This window comes from Cervus canadensis, chromosome 16 (assembly GCF_019320065.1).
Source record: "Cervus canadensis isolate Bull #8, Minnesota chromosome 16, ASM1932006v1, whole genome shotgun sequence".
Taxonomy (NCBI): Eukaryota; Metazoa; Chordata; class Mammalia; order Artiodactyla; family Cervidae; genus Cervus; species Cervus canadensis.
Genome location: NC_057401.1, coordinates 66788039 through 66803257, shown reverse-complemented (window position 1 = coordinate 66803257; position 15219 = coordinate 66788039).

Below are 15219 nucleotides of genomic sequence, written 5' to 3'. Positions count from 1 at the left end.
TTTCTTTACTTCAAGAAAGTTTTTGTCCATAATAGGTCTGACTATTTACTTGATGGGGCTTCCCTGGTGGCTCAGCAGTAAAGAACCCAACTGCCAATGCAGGAGACACAGGTTGGATCCTTGGGTCAGGAAGACACACCAAAGACGGAAATCACAACCCACTCTAGTAGTTTTGCCTTGAGAATCCCAAAGACAGAGGAGCCTGGTGGGCTACAATCCACGGGGTTGCAGAAGGTTTGGAAACGACTTAGCCACTAAACAACAACTTCTACTTGATGACTTTTTTTTTTAATGCTCTGGAGTTTAGTATCACCATTGGTTCATTCATGATGCTCTCCACAACTATTTCATAGCCTGGCTCTCTCTGAAGATGAAATTTGATCTCCTTTGTTGTTATATCTTTGTTATATCTGTTGTCTGTTCTGGTGATGTTATGTTGTTTCTAAAGTACTTTCATTCCATCAAGATTTTACTACTCCTTTCCCTTTTAAATTGGTGCCCAGTTTTTATCTCCCAGTTTCTATCTCCTGTAATAACATTTTTAAACTTTTACATCTGAATTGTATCTTTTGTATTTTTATTTTAGAAATAAATATGCTGTTTGTCATTTCACTGAGATGATGGAGAAAGATTTCTCTCAGTTCCTTATGCCTGTCTGAGTAAAATCTCCCTCTTGGGAATATTTCATCTGCTTGTTTACCCTCCTTTTTCTCTCTTTTCATTTTCTTTAGTTTGGGTATTTTTCAGAGAAGCAATGAATAAGTGTTAGGATATTTTTGACCCATATGCAACTTTGATTGGAACAAAGAACAATTTGGGGGTGGTCCCAGGAAGTGAAATGAAGTATTCTAGCAATTTCTTTTGTTTTCTGCTTTGCTAGCCAGAAAATCTCTTATCAAAACTATTTCCTTTAGCTTAGATCTCTTGCACTTAGTTCAGAATATTAAATTGGAATATATATTATTATTATGTCCAATGTTTACAACTCTGAATAAAACTAACTTAATCACTTTAACCTTAGTCAAAATGCAAATACTATATATCACGCTAATATTTGTCATCATTTTGAGTATGAATCAACCCCGAATGAAAAGACAACTCCCAAATCAGGATAAAGACTAGCATGACTTCTAAGATGTTGCAACATCTCCCCTAAAACAAGTGCCACTTCTTTTTACAACTCATTTTATTATGTGGTCTCATACTGTGATTTGAGATGTTAATGCAAAAAAAAAATTATAGAAAGCATAAAATCAGTTATTCAGTCATTATCATATGGTCTTATTCTACCAAATAAATGTTCTTAGAAAAACTTGTGTTAAAATGATGTCATGTTAAAAAAAAATAAAACTATCGAACGTAATTTTTCTGTTTTTGTAGTTTCTATTCTAATTTCAAGTTAGAGATAAATAATGAAACCATAAAATGCTAAAACATTGTTTGATTGACTAATCACTCTTTAAGAGCAAATTAGAACAGTTCCTCCAAATTCACACCTCATGATAACCCTAACTGATACAATCCACTAGTGTATACATTCAAAAATGTAGTAAAAAATGTAATGTTGTTTAAAAGTTAGAAATTGAAAAATTAATCCAGTAAGTATTTACGTAGAGTTTATACAGACACAAAAACTGATTAGCATATTCTCTGTTATAACTATTTATAAGGAAGCATTAAACAGTTTAAGAAAAACAGCTTGTGTGAAAACAAATATCAGTTTACACTCTGACACATTAATTACTCTTTGAAGAATAGGATTCTAAATATAATCTTTAATTTTAGGTCAGATCCTCAAGGGATACATGGCTTGCTTTGTCTAATGTTACCTGGTAACAGTGAATTAATGGTTTTCAAATATCTTATTCTGAAGATCTCCAGGAGTTATACAAGGTCAGTGAGTCAATACAGCTTCCTTTTCAATTCTACACCATTAAGAAGTAATTTAGATGTCTGGAATATTTATTGCCAATTATTTCAAAGCAGGCTGTGTTGACTGTAAAAAATTCATGTGGATGTTCATGCTGTGTGATTGTTATCAGACAGTAAGAAAGGCTGAAACCTGGAAACATTAACTCATCCATTGGAATGGTTAGGGAAAGTATAGGGACAGAGGAACCCAGAAAAGGAAGAAAGAGATGAACAAATTCTGCTCCACAGGTGAATTTTAGTATTATGATAATTTATTAAGTATAAGGGATAAACATTGCAAGGAGCTGTATTATTCATGTATTAAATGTCAGTATACCGATTTCCCCCAAATTAAATTATGACTCTAATAACAACATCTTCAACCTAGTTAATTTCTCCAATGACCTGGTGTTTCCATCAAAGGCAGGAGACGTTGTCAGTCCGTGTAAGTTGTTTACTATAGTGGTACACGATTCAACAGAGAACAGCAACAAAAGTTTCAGAAACTAACACACTTTATGAACAAATTAATTAAACTATAAAATCCATCCTATCATTTCAGGTTGAAGTGGATTACTACAAAATCAAACAGATTTGAACCTTTCTTGTGTCTGAAGAGCAATTCTAGTGAGTTGCAATGAAAAGAAGCATATTTAAATTAAGGGAAAAACTCATTTCAACCCAGGAAAAGGAATACTAATATTCTCACTTAATCTCAAGTTGTATAAATGCTCTCCCACGAAAAGACATAGAGCCCATAAAAAAGCAATTGCACATGTAACAGAGGATACAGAATTGCACCAAAACCGTCCCTGTTCTGCTCTGATACACACAATAAAATCCTTTCAGAGCAATACATGAATACAAAATTAAAACAAACAACAAAATATAGTTTATTAACACTCTTTAGTTGGCGAAGAAAAAGAATAGGCTTACTGGAAGAATGGGCTTCCCAGGTGGTACTAGTGGTAAAGAATTGCTGGCAGATGCAGGAGACACAGGAGATGTGGGTTTGATCCCTGGATGGAGTAGATCCCCTGGAGGAGGAAATGACAACCCGCTCCAGTGTTCTTGCCTGGAGAATCCCATGGACAGAGGAGCCTGGAGGGCTATGGTCCATGGGGTTGCAAACAATCAGATATGACTGAGTACAAGACACACATGCACAGGAAGAATAGACGTCTTAGCATATCAGCTGAGGTGAAAATAAATGGCCATCCACTTCCTAAGTGAGTCTGGAAGCCTTTTCCACAGCCACCACCTGAGGCCAAGAGAACAGGACTCTGCCCACAAGAAGGAGAGGGCGTGTGTGTCCAGACCCGAGTGGACCACAACTTTGGATAGACCGGTGACACACCCCTCTTCTTGGAAATGAAAGAAGGTGAGGAGAAAGACTGAGGTCAACACTTCAATTTCATTAGGAATTTAAAATATATCATTGACTTCAGGAGGAGAAAAAGAGTGTCTGAGTGAGATGATGAAATGAAAATATTCAATCTATAGCCAAAGAAATGCAACCTGATTGCTTTCAGGTTCACACTCTATGTAGAATCAAGTGTGGAGCCCAGAAATGCATTCAATGAAGAAAGAATAATTTAGAACAGTTTATTCATTTAGGCCGAGTGACATGTGGGATTTTAGTTCCTCGACCAGGGATCGAACTGATGCACCCACGCAGTGGAAGCACAAAGTCTTAACCACTGGACCCCCAGGGAAGTCCCCCAATGGCTTCATAAGGGCTGGTCTCTGCATGGTATTAGAAACATAAATGTAAAAGAGTGACAAAAACATTTTTTTAAATACATATAAACTTCTCTCATTAGTATCTTCGTTTCAGTTTGCTGCCCAAATCCATTTTAAATAGACACAATTTAAAGGAAAGGACAATTAAAATTGTCCAGAGGATCACAGTAACTTTATTTGCTTAATAGGTATTTCAGAATTTTAAAATGCAGACATAAAACATAACTATGATCAGAGAAACACAATAGACTCCCTGAGATGGAGGAAGAAGTATATTCATTGGAGTCCTCTGGCTATTTGTGCAGAGTGCTTGTTGAATTGACCATTTGGGTAATTGTCTTACATTTCAAAGTGACCTAAAAATACTGCCCCCTCTCTCAAGGGACAAGGGTATGGCCTTTATGCACAGCCTTGTATATACCTAAGTTGAATAAATAGATTTAAATTGTATCATCTGACCTGGACCTTATATAATTTCCAAAAGGAAAAAAAAAAAAGACTAGGTATTTATTAGATTCCTTCTATTCTATTCTCAAAGCCTGTAATTAAAAACTGTGACCTTGAGAATCCTCTATAAATATTTATTAAATGAATAAAAAGGGAAAAAAAGACTTTGGTCAAATGCCATAACCCAAATCATACAGTGAAATGGTTTTGAATCCCATGAAGGGTTTATAATAAGAATTCATCATCGAATCACATTATTAAGTGCCCAGGTGTGCAAAGCAGTGTGTCGGGTGCTGAGGAGAGCATAATGAAATCAGTATGAAATCAGTTCAGTGCCGTCCTGAAGAGGAAAGAAAAAAAAAAGAAAATTTTAAGTAACATTTGAAGAAATAAAATTCTTGCCGTCCACCAGGCATATTCCTTTAAAAAAGTAACATGTGTGCTGTTGGGAACATAAAGACTTGCAACTTACAAACTAGATGCTTTAAAATATACACCCTTCTAGATGTGCGCCCAGGGAGAGCTTGATTTTACAACAGAGTGCTCGAGTTGAACGTAAAGTCAATTTTAGACTGTCTGTGGCAACGACTGCTGTTATTTCCTTCTTTAAAGCTCAGTCAGAATGAGTGTCGAAAGCTCTTCCTTAATTTTACTTGCATGTGCCTACTACCACCCAACCAGTTGAGAAGTGGGGCCTTGTATGTTCTCCTTTTGAATCTGGGTGTTCTGAAATCTACAGTGTAATCTAGCCCATCTGAGGATGGTTCCTAAGCTTGATAAAATAGTTTCTGTCTGACTTTCCTGGGAAGTACATGTGCATGTATGCTAAGTCACTTCAGTCATGCCCAAGCCTATGGGAACCCACGGACTGTAGCCAGTCAGACTCCTCTGTCCATGGGATTCTCCAGGCAAGAATACTGGAGTGAGCTGCCATTCCCTTCTCCAGGGGATCTTCCCAACCCACAGACTGAACCCAGGTCTCCTAAGTCTCCTGTATTGGCAGGTGAGTTCTTTACCACTAGGGCCACCTGAGAGGCCCAGGATGTACACACTTGGACCTAAGTCACTAGGCTGCGAAGAAGCAAGCAGCCAAGAAGATGCTGACGTGGAAAGATCCACAGGGAAAGAAGCCGCATCCTTCAGTCTCCAGCCATGACTGGTCTGGTTGTCCAAGCTCAACGGTGAATCACCAGCCATTTAGAAAGACGCCTATCCCCAGCAGAGCCACCCCAACCAATGTGGTATAGAGAAGAAGTAAGCCAGCTCTACTGAGCCCTGGACAGACAGAAGATTCATAAGCAAAATTAATAAACTTTCTATTTAAGAAAAAGCTACTATAGTCAACCCTCTACCCTCACTATCATTGGTTTGCTAGGCAGAAGTAGAGATTTGGCCCACCAAGCTGGTAGAGATAATGTGTGGATTTCTGTGTGGTATATGCTTATATGTGTGTTCATGGCTGTGTCTGCTTGCAAACACACACCCATACACACACACACACATACACATATACACACACATATATAGATATATATGCATGTAGTTTTTCTTTTATTAAGGGTGATGGGAGTTGTTCATTTTCACACAGAAAACAAGTAACAGTCCATACAGGACATAAAAAAAAAAGGGAGACAAAGATTTAGAATGTGGAAATGCTTTTTCTTTTAATGTCTATTAATGATTTCAAATCCCAAAATATTTCTTTCCCTTTTTAACTCAGAGTTCATTGTTGTCTTTGAAATGTTTTATATTCCAAGAATACTATGCAGATAAAAATGAGTTTGGTTTAACATTTAAATAGCTCCTATAGAGTGGAGGTGAAATAAATATGCTCAAATTTGGGCTTGTGTGAACTGTATTTTTAGTTCTTCCATAAACTAACTATGCAAGATTGCAAATTAATTTCACCAGATCCCACTTCCTTCACTTATAAATGGGCATGTGCTATGCACTTAGTTGCTCAGTCCAACTCTTTGCGACCCCATGGGCTGTAGCCCTCTAGGCTCCTCTGTCCATGGGGATTCTCCAGCAAGAATACTGGAGTGGGTTGCCATGTCCTTCTCCAAGGGATCTTTCCAACACAAGGATCGAACCCAGGTCTCCCACATTGCAGGCAGATTCTTTGTCATCCGAGCCACCAGGAAAGCCCATAAATGGGCATAAAGAGAATGAAATAATATACCAGAGACTTAAATTTATCATATAGGATATCCCAGATTATATTAAGGAGATTATCCATTCTTCTGTATTATCTGTATGCTTTCATTAGCTAATACATTAATGATATAAATTTGAAACTAAAATTTGAATTAAGAACATATGAACCTCATAAGGGTAAGAGAGGAGAAAGCATATAACACTTTAATGTAAAAGCATAACATCCATGAACCCACATTTAATTTAATAATGAAATAGGAAGAACCAGAGGACCACCCACTGGCTACAGACAATGATCTTGCCATTTTTCCCCAATATGGGAACTTCCTCCACAGCATTTACTAAAATCTCAGATAGGCTCCTTGAGATACTTCAAATGACATCAGTACTTAGTTGAGGCAGTTTTATTCCCAGAAACCCATCCATGAACACAAAGTGATTAAAGCAAAACTTTAAATAAGCCTAGGTTTAGAAAAAAATGACATAATTTGTCTCTCTAGAAAGAGGTTCCTAATGTATGTAGTTAAAAAGCATTTCATGTGCCTTACCAAAAAATGGCTTACTATTTTTCAGGAAAAAAAAAAAATAGTCACAGTGTCACTAACAAAATGCAAAACTTTAATATCTAATAAAACCAGTGTTTCTTTTTAAACCCGGGATTTTATCCTCACTTGAAAATAAATGTTGGGTCCCCATAGAGGATAATGACTAGATGAATATAATTAAAGCCAAAAAGAAAACCAAATGCATTAACTTCACATCTACATTAGTTTTTACCCCGTAGGGATTCTCACTTTTATTTCACTTTTAGTTGGCTTCTAATTTCACTTGCCTTCTTGTAAGAGCAATTAAATATTTCTATAGATGAGCAAACTCTTAAAATATTCCATCTTTAGTATCATTTAAAATGCTTGATTCCTTCTTAATATGCCAGGGCCGGCATAGCACACCCAGAGTCATAGAGAGGTCAGGTCACTACTCTGCATGAGCTTTCGTCCAGAATGTGACAGCATCCAGGGAAGGGTAGGAAAGTGTTCCCTAATCATTGCTTTTCCTCAGTGTCTCTAGTGTGGTGGCTACTGAAGACACTTAGCATCCTGGATTGGTTTATGTGATTGGGTACAAGGGATGGGGGCCGGTGTCCAGCAGAATGTGAGCAGTATCAGTGTTGAAGAGAATAAGGGTGGAGGGGAAGACTGCTATTCCCATGCATTAGCTTGGCTACTGATTTTAATGCCACTTTTTGTTAAAAAGGGGATGATTAACAGATACACACTACTACACATAAAAGAGATAAAACAACAAAGACCTACTATATAGCTCAGGGAAGTATAATCAGTATCTTGTAATAACTTCTAGTGGAAAAGAATCTGAAAAAGAATATATAACAATATATACATATGTAGATAACTGAATCACTTTGCTGTACCTCTGAAACATTTTAAATCCATTACAAAAGTGAAAGTGTGAATCGCTTAGTCGTGTCCAACTGTTTGCAATCTAGTGGACCATAGCCCACCAAGATCCTCTGTCCATGGACTTCTCCAGGCAAGAATACTGGAGTGGATAGCCATTCCCATCTCCAGGGGATCTTCCCAACCCAGGGATCGAACCCGGGTCTCCTGCAATGCAGGCAAACTCTTTCAACATCTGAACCACCAGGGAAGTCCCTAAATTAAAAATATTGCAAAAAAAATTAATATAAATAAATAGAATGGCTGTAGCCTCCATCTCCTGGAAGACACTAAATCAGAACACAAAAAAACAGACACAGAGAACTGATTCAATTCATTGTTGTTATATTTTTCTTTCTTCTGGTCTCTCTAATAAATGTTCATTGTAAAAGCATGAGAAAATGCATACAAACAAAAATAAAATAAAGGTAAAATAACCTGCTATCCTCCCACGCAGAGTACTTCAGTCTTTGGGGGGCATGTTTGTTTTCATGTTGTATGCAAACAGCTGGTACACAGCTGAAACAAATCTCTGGGTAGTAACACAAGCTGAGACTCTACAATAAAATATTGAATAGCCCTCAAGTTAAGACCTACCCCCAAGATAGTCAGTTCCTCTAGTCACAATTATGCAAGACCCAAGTGTATTCCTTTTCTAATGGATTGATTTAATGAGGCCACAAATAAATGTAAGTCAAATACATTCAACTTAAAAGAGAGTTTATCACGTACTGAGTTGCTCAATCATGTCCAACTCTTTACCAACTGAACCACCAGAAAAGCCCAAGAATACTGGAGTGGGCAAACTATCCCTTCATGATCAATCCGATATTCACCCTTGACAGTTTATTTTGCCTGCTCATTTTCATCTCTATCACCCACTACAATTCAAGCATTTTGAGTTTATGCATCTTTTTTTGCTATTCTTTGCATTCTAAGAATTAGACATAAAACTAGGCACATTGCAATAACTAACAATTATCTGATGAATTTATGAGCAAACTCTTAAATTACAAACCAAATGAGGTGAAATGATTCTTGTGTAAATTTCTATAAATGTCTAAAAATAGAACAAATAATGAGTTAATTTAACAGATTAATTACATTAATAAAATATATTTATTAATATGTAGGTTATAAAGAAGTAAATTAGTCAGACTCCTGAAAATTGATTGCTGGAGTTATTGGAGAGTAGCTTAAAACCTGTAGACTAAACAAACAAACAAAAAAATCTTAAGTAGAGATTTTTCACTTTTATTTTAAACAAACTGCTAGTCTAACCTATTCATAAGGTAGCAGCCCTTATTTTTGGACCTTACTGTATTTAAAATATTTTGTTATTATTAATGTCTCATTGATGATTCTGTTTATAAATGATCAATTTTAGTGCCTTCCTGTCCCATCACTTCATGGCAAATAGATGGGGAAACAATGGAAATAGTGACAGACTTTATTTTCTTGGGCTCCAAAATCACTGCAGATGGTGACTGCAGCCATGAAATTAGGGGACATTTACTCCTTGGAAAAAAAGCTATGACCTACCTAGCAGCATACTAAAAAGCAGAGATATTACTTTGCTGGAAAAGGTCCGTCTAGTCAAAGATATGGTTTTCCAGTAGTCATTTATGGATGTGAAAGTTGGACCATAAAGAAAGCTGAGCTCCAAAGAATAGATGCTTTTGAACTGTGGTGTTGGGGAAGACTCTTGAGAGTCCCTTGGACTGCAAGGAGATCCAACCAGTCCATCCTAAAGGAAATCAGTCCTGAATATTCATTGGAAGGACTGATGCTGAAGCTGAAGCTCCAATACCTCGGCCAACTGATGTGAAGAACTGACTCCTTGGAAGAGACCCTGATGCTGGGAAAAATTGAAGGCAGGAGGAGAAGGGAGCAACAGAGGATGAGATGGTTGGATGGCATCATCAAATCTATGGACGTTGAGTTTGAGCAAGCTCTGTGAGGTGGTGATGTACAGGGAAACCTGGCATGCTGCAGTCCATGAGATCACAGAGTCAGACCTGACTGAGTGACTGAACTGAACTGAACTGAACCCAAATTTATGGTATCTGAGAAAGATAACAAATATATATATTTATTGATAAACTTTTTCCTAGTAATATCATTCAAAATATTGACTTAGCTAATACTTTTCTTACTGTGGTACAATGGTGTTTAACCAAGACAAGAAAGAAAAGCAAGATTTTGCGAAAAGTCTGCTCTCAGGTAGCAAATATTCAGAATGAGTTCTTTCCTTTCTCCCAAGTTCAATTTGAAGTTTTCATGTTCTTTAGATTTATGCAGAGCATTTAATGATGTTCCAGCTGAATCTAGATAACAAGGTGCATCCATTTAGAGCACCTGGAGAAGAGTGGAACCAATACTTACAAGAAAGGTGGTTAGACTAGCTTACTCCCCACGTGTGTGTGTGTGTGTGTGTGTGTGTGTGTGTGTGTGTGTGCACGTGATCAGTTGTGTCTGACCCTTTGGGAATCCATGGATTGTAGCCCACCAGGCTCCTCTGTCCATGGGATTTCCCAGGCAAAAATACAGGAGTGGGTTGCCATCACTTTCTCTAGGGGATCTTCCTGACCCAGGGATCACAGCTGTGTTTCTTGCCATCTGCTGCCTTTGCAGGGAGATTCTTTACCAACAGCACCACATAGGAAGCCCCACTTTGCTCCCCCAAATCCTTCACAAAGGGCAAGGTAAACTTAAGCCAGTGTTCCGATCCCTTTTATTTTTCCAGTGGAGAAGCAGATCAAAGGCCAAAGCCAATGCTAGCCACATGCACACAGGGGTTGCCTGTTTACACATACCCTCTCTTCTGGTTTTCTTTGGGCAACTCATTAGAATGTGAGAACACAAGGGCAAGGCATTCAGATCTACTCTGATTAAATGAACTTCCGGAGCAGGGCAAAGAGGCTTCATTAGCATAGTGGAGAAGAGCAATTAGATTCAATTAACCACTTAAGGACTGCTTGCCCTTTGAAATTTCTTAATGCCTTTATCCCTAGTTATCTCATCAGGAAAGTTATTATTGCTCACATATTTTAATGAGAGTAAACATTTGTTAAGTTCTTTATGGACACAAAAAGCATGTAATTTATTAAGGATACAGTGTGTGTTTAATTGTTTTTTTTTTTCCATTATTATCTCTAATTATTAGATTTTGCCTATTCATTACAGGGCATAAGCAATGTAGGTAGGTTAAATTAAATTAGGGGTAGAATATGATTGACCATTTCAGGAGCTGTAGGAACTGGGGAGACTTGTATGTGGTATTTGAGAAGATAATCTTTGGGAGGTTTATGGGAATTTAAGGTGATTTTATCAGGTCTTCCCTGGTGGCTCAGGGGCAAAGAATCCCCCTGCAGTGCAGGATATATGGGAGACTCAGGTTCAAAATCTGCATCAGGAAAATCCCTGGGAGGAGGGCATGGCAATCCATTCCAGTATTCTTGCCTGGAGAATTCCATGGACAGAGGAGCCTGGCAGGCCATAGTCTGTGGCATCACAAAGAGTCAGAGACAACTGAAGTGACCGAACATGCATGCAAGCAAAATGAATCTATCACCTATAAGAAGAGATTTTTCCCTGAGGTCACAGAAGGAGGAAAATTGTTTTCTATCAGGATCAAAAATAGATTGTGTTATTGTTGTTGTTCAGTCGCTAAGTCAAGTCCAACTCTTTGCAGCCCCAGGGACTGCAGCATGCCAGTCTCCCCTGTCCTCTGCTGTCTCTTGGAATTTGCTCAAATTCATGTCCTTTGAGTCAGTAATGCTATCTAACCATCTCATTCTCTGCCGCACCCTTCTCCTATTGCCTCCAATGTTTCCCAGCATCAGGGTCTTTCCAATGAGTCTGTTCTTGGCATCAGGTGCCCAAATTACTGAACCTTCAGCTTCAGTATCAGGCCTTCCAATGAATATTTAGGATTGATTTACATTAGGATTGACTGATTTGATCTCCTCGCAGTCCAGGGACTCTCAAGGGTCTTCGTCAGCACCACAATTTGAAAGCATCGATAGATGCATTTTCCCAAAACATAACTGCAAAGGGGATTGTCATTAAGAATAACAAGAGTCACTTTCCAGTTAATGAAATGTATTATTTTTGACTAAATAGAAAAGCATACATACAAATACTTTGAAACTGTGGCCTATTATCCCAAAGTAAGGCATAAGTTACAGATAATGACTTCAGTGGAGAGGCATAGACGCAGAAGCTGGAAGCCCTCTAAAAATCTGACACAAGAGCAGAGTAAACAGTGAACCATGGAGGAGACACTAGCAAGGAAGTCCAAGATGAAAAATGGCAAGGCCACAAGGCCCTTGTAACAACTTGCAGAAATGTTGGGCAGGCTGAGGAGGGAAGTCTGAACTCACTGGAGAGATGTGACTAGATGACACAGTGAAATCCCAGTAGATTTGCAGTAGAAGTGGCTTTGAAACAGAAGATCCTTATCAAGGAAAATAAGATGCTGCTCCTTGTTGGGTCACCAGAAATAGGAGCCTAGGGCAGCTAAGAGCCAGACCTGAGTGTGGGAATCCTGCTAGAGCAGGAGCAGTGGGAGGATGGAAGCTGGAGAGTGCTGCCAGGAAGTGGAGAATGCATTGCTAATTTGGAAAAGTTAGATTGTAGGTCACCCTCTAGTTGAATGAAGCTACACTCTGGGTGAGCATAGAATTGCATCCTTCCCTCAACCACAAGTGAATTCATTCATAAATCCAGTATTTATTGAGCATCTAGCCAGGTCCTGAGATGCTGAGACAGAACAGAACCAAGCAAAAACCTGATCCTCCCTGTGCTTACATTCCAGTGTAGGGAGACCAGGGTGACTAAATGGGCAAACCCATACCTACCATACAAGGTGGTGACAAGTGCTCTCATGAAACATTAAGTGAAATAAGTAAAGGGTCGGTTGATATTTTAGGAAGAGTTATCAGGGAAGGTCATCCTGCTAAAGTGAATTTGGACAGACTTTGACTGAAATGAATTAACTTCTGAGGACAGACTGGAACCTGGTAAGTCTGCTGATGACTCATAAACTGAGGATATGAAGGTAACCATGCCTTGCATGAGCACTGGTAACCAAGACAGGGGTTAAATTAAACCGAAACAAAATTCTAGAAAATATCAACCAGGATGTGCTCTAGTTTTTGTTTCACCATTTATTTGATTCCTATTTAATCTATGGGCTTAAATATATGATTTTCCATCTGGATACACTACTTATTATTTAGATTTTAACTCTATATTTTATTGGTGACTTTGAATGTGTCTCTTTTTCAAAACAAAAATTCTGCTAAAATAGTTACTGCTTTTGTAAAAATGTACTTTTAAATTAACCTCACCTGAAAATAAACATAAATAATTTGCTCATAGGGCATTCTTATCTAGAATTTTCTGATTGCATGAACAGTTAGAGCTGAAAATTCCAAAGAGTTTTCATAATTTTCTACTTATCAGTATGCATAGGACATTCTCTGTAAGATTCAAGTTTTGCCATATCTGTATGTGAGATGCTTGTGCTTGCTACATTTTTCTATCAGTTGCAAATTAGAAAAAAATACATTTTATTGAGTGTTATGATAAGCTAAAAGATTCAAATGAAACATTAAGTAAAAATTTTATCCAGAGCAAGCTATTGTTCCTCTAAATCATAAAGAGGCTATTTCAATAGTATAGACATGCAAATTCAATGACAACGCTAAAAACCGTTTCAGAAAGAAACATGATACTATTCAAAGATTAGAATGCTCTGCCAGAATGTGATTTTAATTTACAGTTATCTGATAACCTTTTTCCTCTATAACACATACAGAGCCCAACTCAGAGTGAAAACTTCTATCTTATAGAGATTAGAATGACTAAATTATTTTCATCATCTAAATTCAGTGTATGATTTGAATTATATTATTTGGCTCAGTGTGAGCATAAAATAGACAGATTATATTTTACCTTTATTTAGCAGGAAAAATTTTCTAGAAAGCTTCAGGATACACACAATCTCATGATGATGGGAAATAAAAATATACTTTGTAAAATTGAGATTTGACAGTAAAATAAAGAAAACAACTCTGAACATGTCATGAATATCAATCTCATGGAGTTTAGCAAACTTTGTTCATGATTTGCTCCTTTTTCATTTTTGGTATGTTCCTCTTGGTGAATGTGTTGTGGTTACAAGAAAGACAAATGGAAGACAAGAATGACCAAGGGAGTTAACTTGCACTTTGATATTTTTAGGACTTTAATAGCAGTTTTAACTATACACTTTTCTAACAAAAAATAATAATAATAAATTATACCTATTAAAAGAGAGTTTGAAGGTAAATAATTGTTCAATTTCAGTGGTAAAATTTGGATACATATGTGCTAAGCAAAAATATTCTCTGATACTTCTTTCACAATCTCTGAATAAAGTCTTGATACCTACTTTTAGGGGAAAAAAAAACTTACTGTGAGTTATCACTATGAATGTGTTATTCTTATTGAATGTTAAAAAAGGAATGTGGGAGAAATATTTATGGAACACTGTACCTTCCAAAATTAGAATATACTTTCTTTTCATATGTACATTTAGAAAAGTCTTAAATTAGACAATTTAGAAAAGTCTCAAATATTTGGAAATTCAAAAATCTACTTCTAACTAATATATTGTTCTGAGGACACATAACAAGGAGGATTAGAGAAGTTGCAAATTGAATAAAAATTCAAATACAACATGTAGGAAGTTGTTGAATTCAGCTAAAATTATTATTATTATTATTATTAGGAAATTGATCACTTTAAATACTTAGAATTGAAAGTCTAGAATAAGTGACCTAAATTCTCATCTTAAGAAGGCAGAAAAGGAAAGCAAAACAAAACAAAATTGAGCAGAAAAAAATTAAATACTAGAATTGAAAGTCTAGAATAAGTGACCTAAATTCTCATCTTAAGAAGGCAGAAAAGGAAAGCAAAACAAAACAACATTGAACATAATAATGATAAGGTCAGGAATCAACAAGCTAGAAAACAAAAAATAGAGAAATTTTAAAAAACAAAACAGATCCTTTGAAAAGACCATCAAAATCTATAAAATTTATAGCTGGACTAATCAAGAGAGAAAGAGAATTAATTGCAAATATTAGGAATTAAAAAGAGGGTTATCATTATAGACATGGAAAGAATAACAATGAATGACTTTATCATAACAAATTGAACAAGTTGGATGAAATGGACAAACATGCTTTAAAATATAGCGAGCAACAACAGACAGAAGATGGAACAGAAAATCAAAATAGTTTTACATTTTTTAACTGAATTTTATTTTTTTAAAACCTTCCTCCAAATGAAACTCCAGACACGTGTAATTTAGCTGTGAGTTCCATCAGCCATTCAAGGAAACGTAGAATAAAATAAAACACACAACATGAGAACTCTGTCAGTTTTATTTGGGGCTTGCTGAGGACCTTAGTGCTATAGACAGTCTCTCAGATAGCTCTGAGGAACTGTTCCAAAG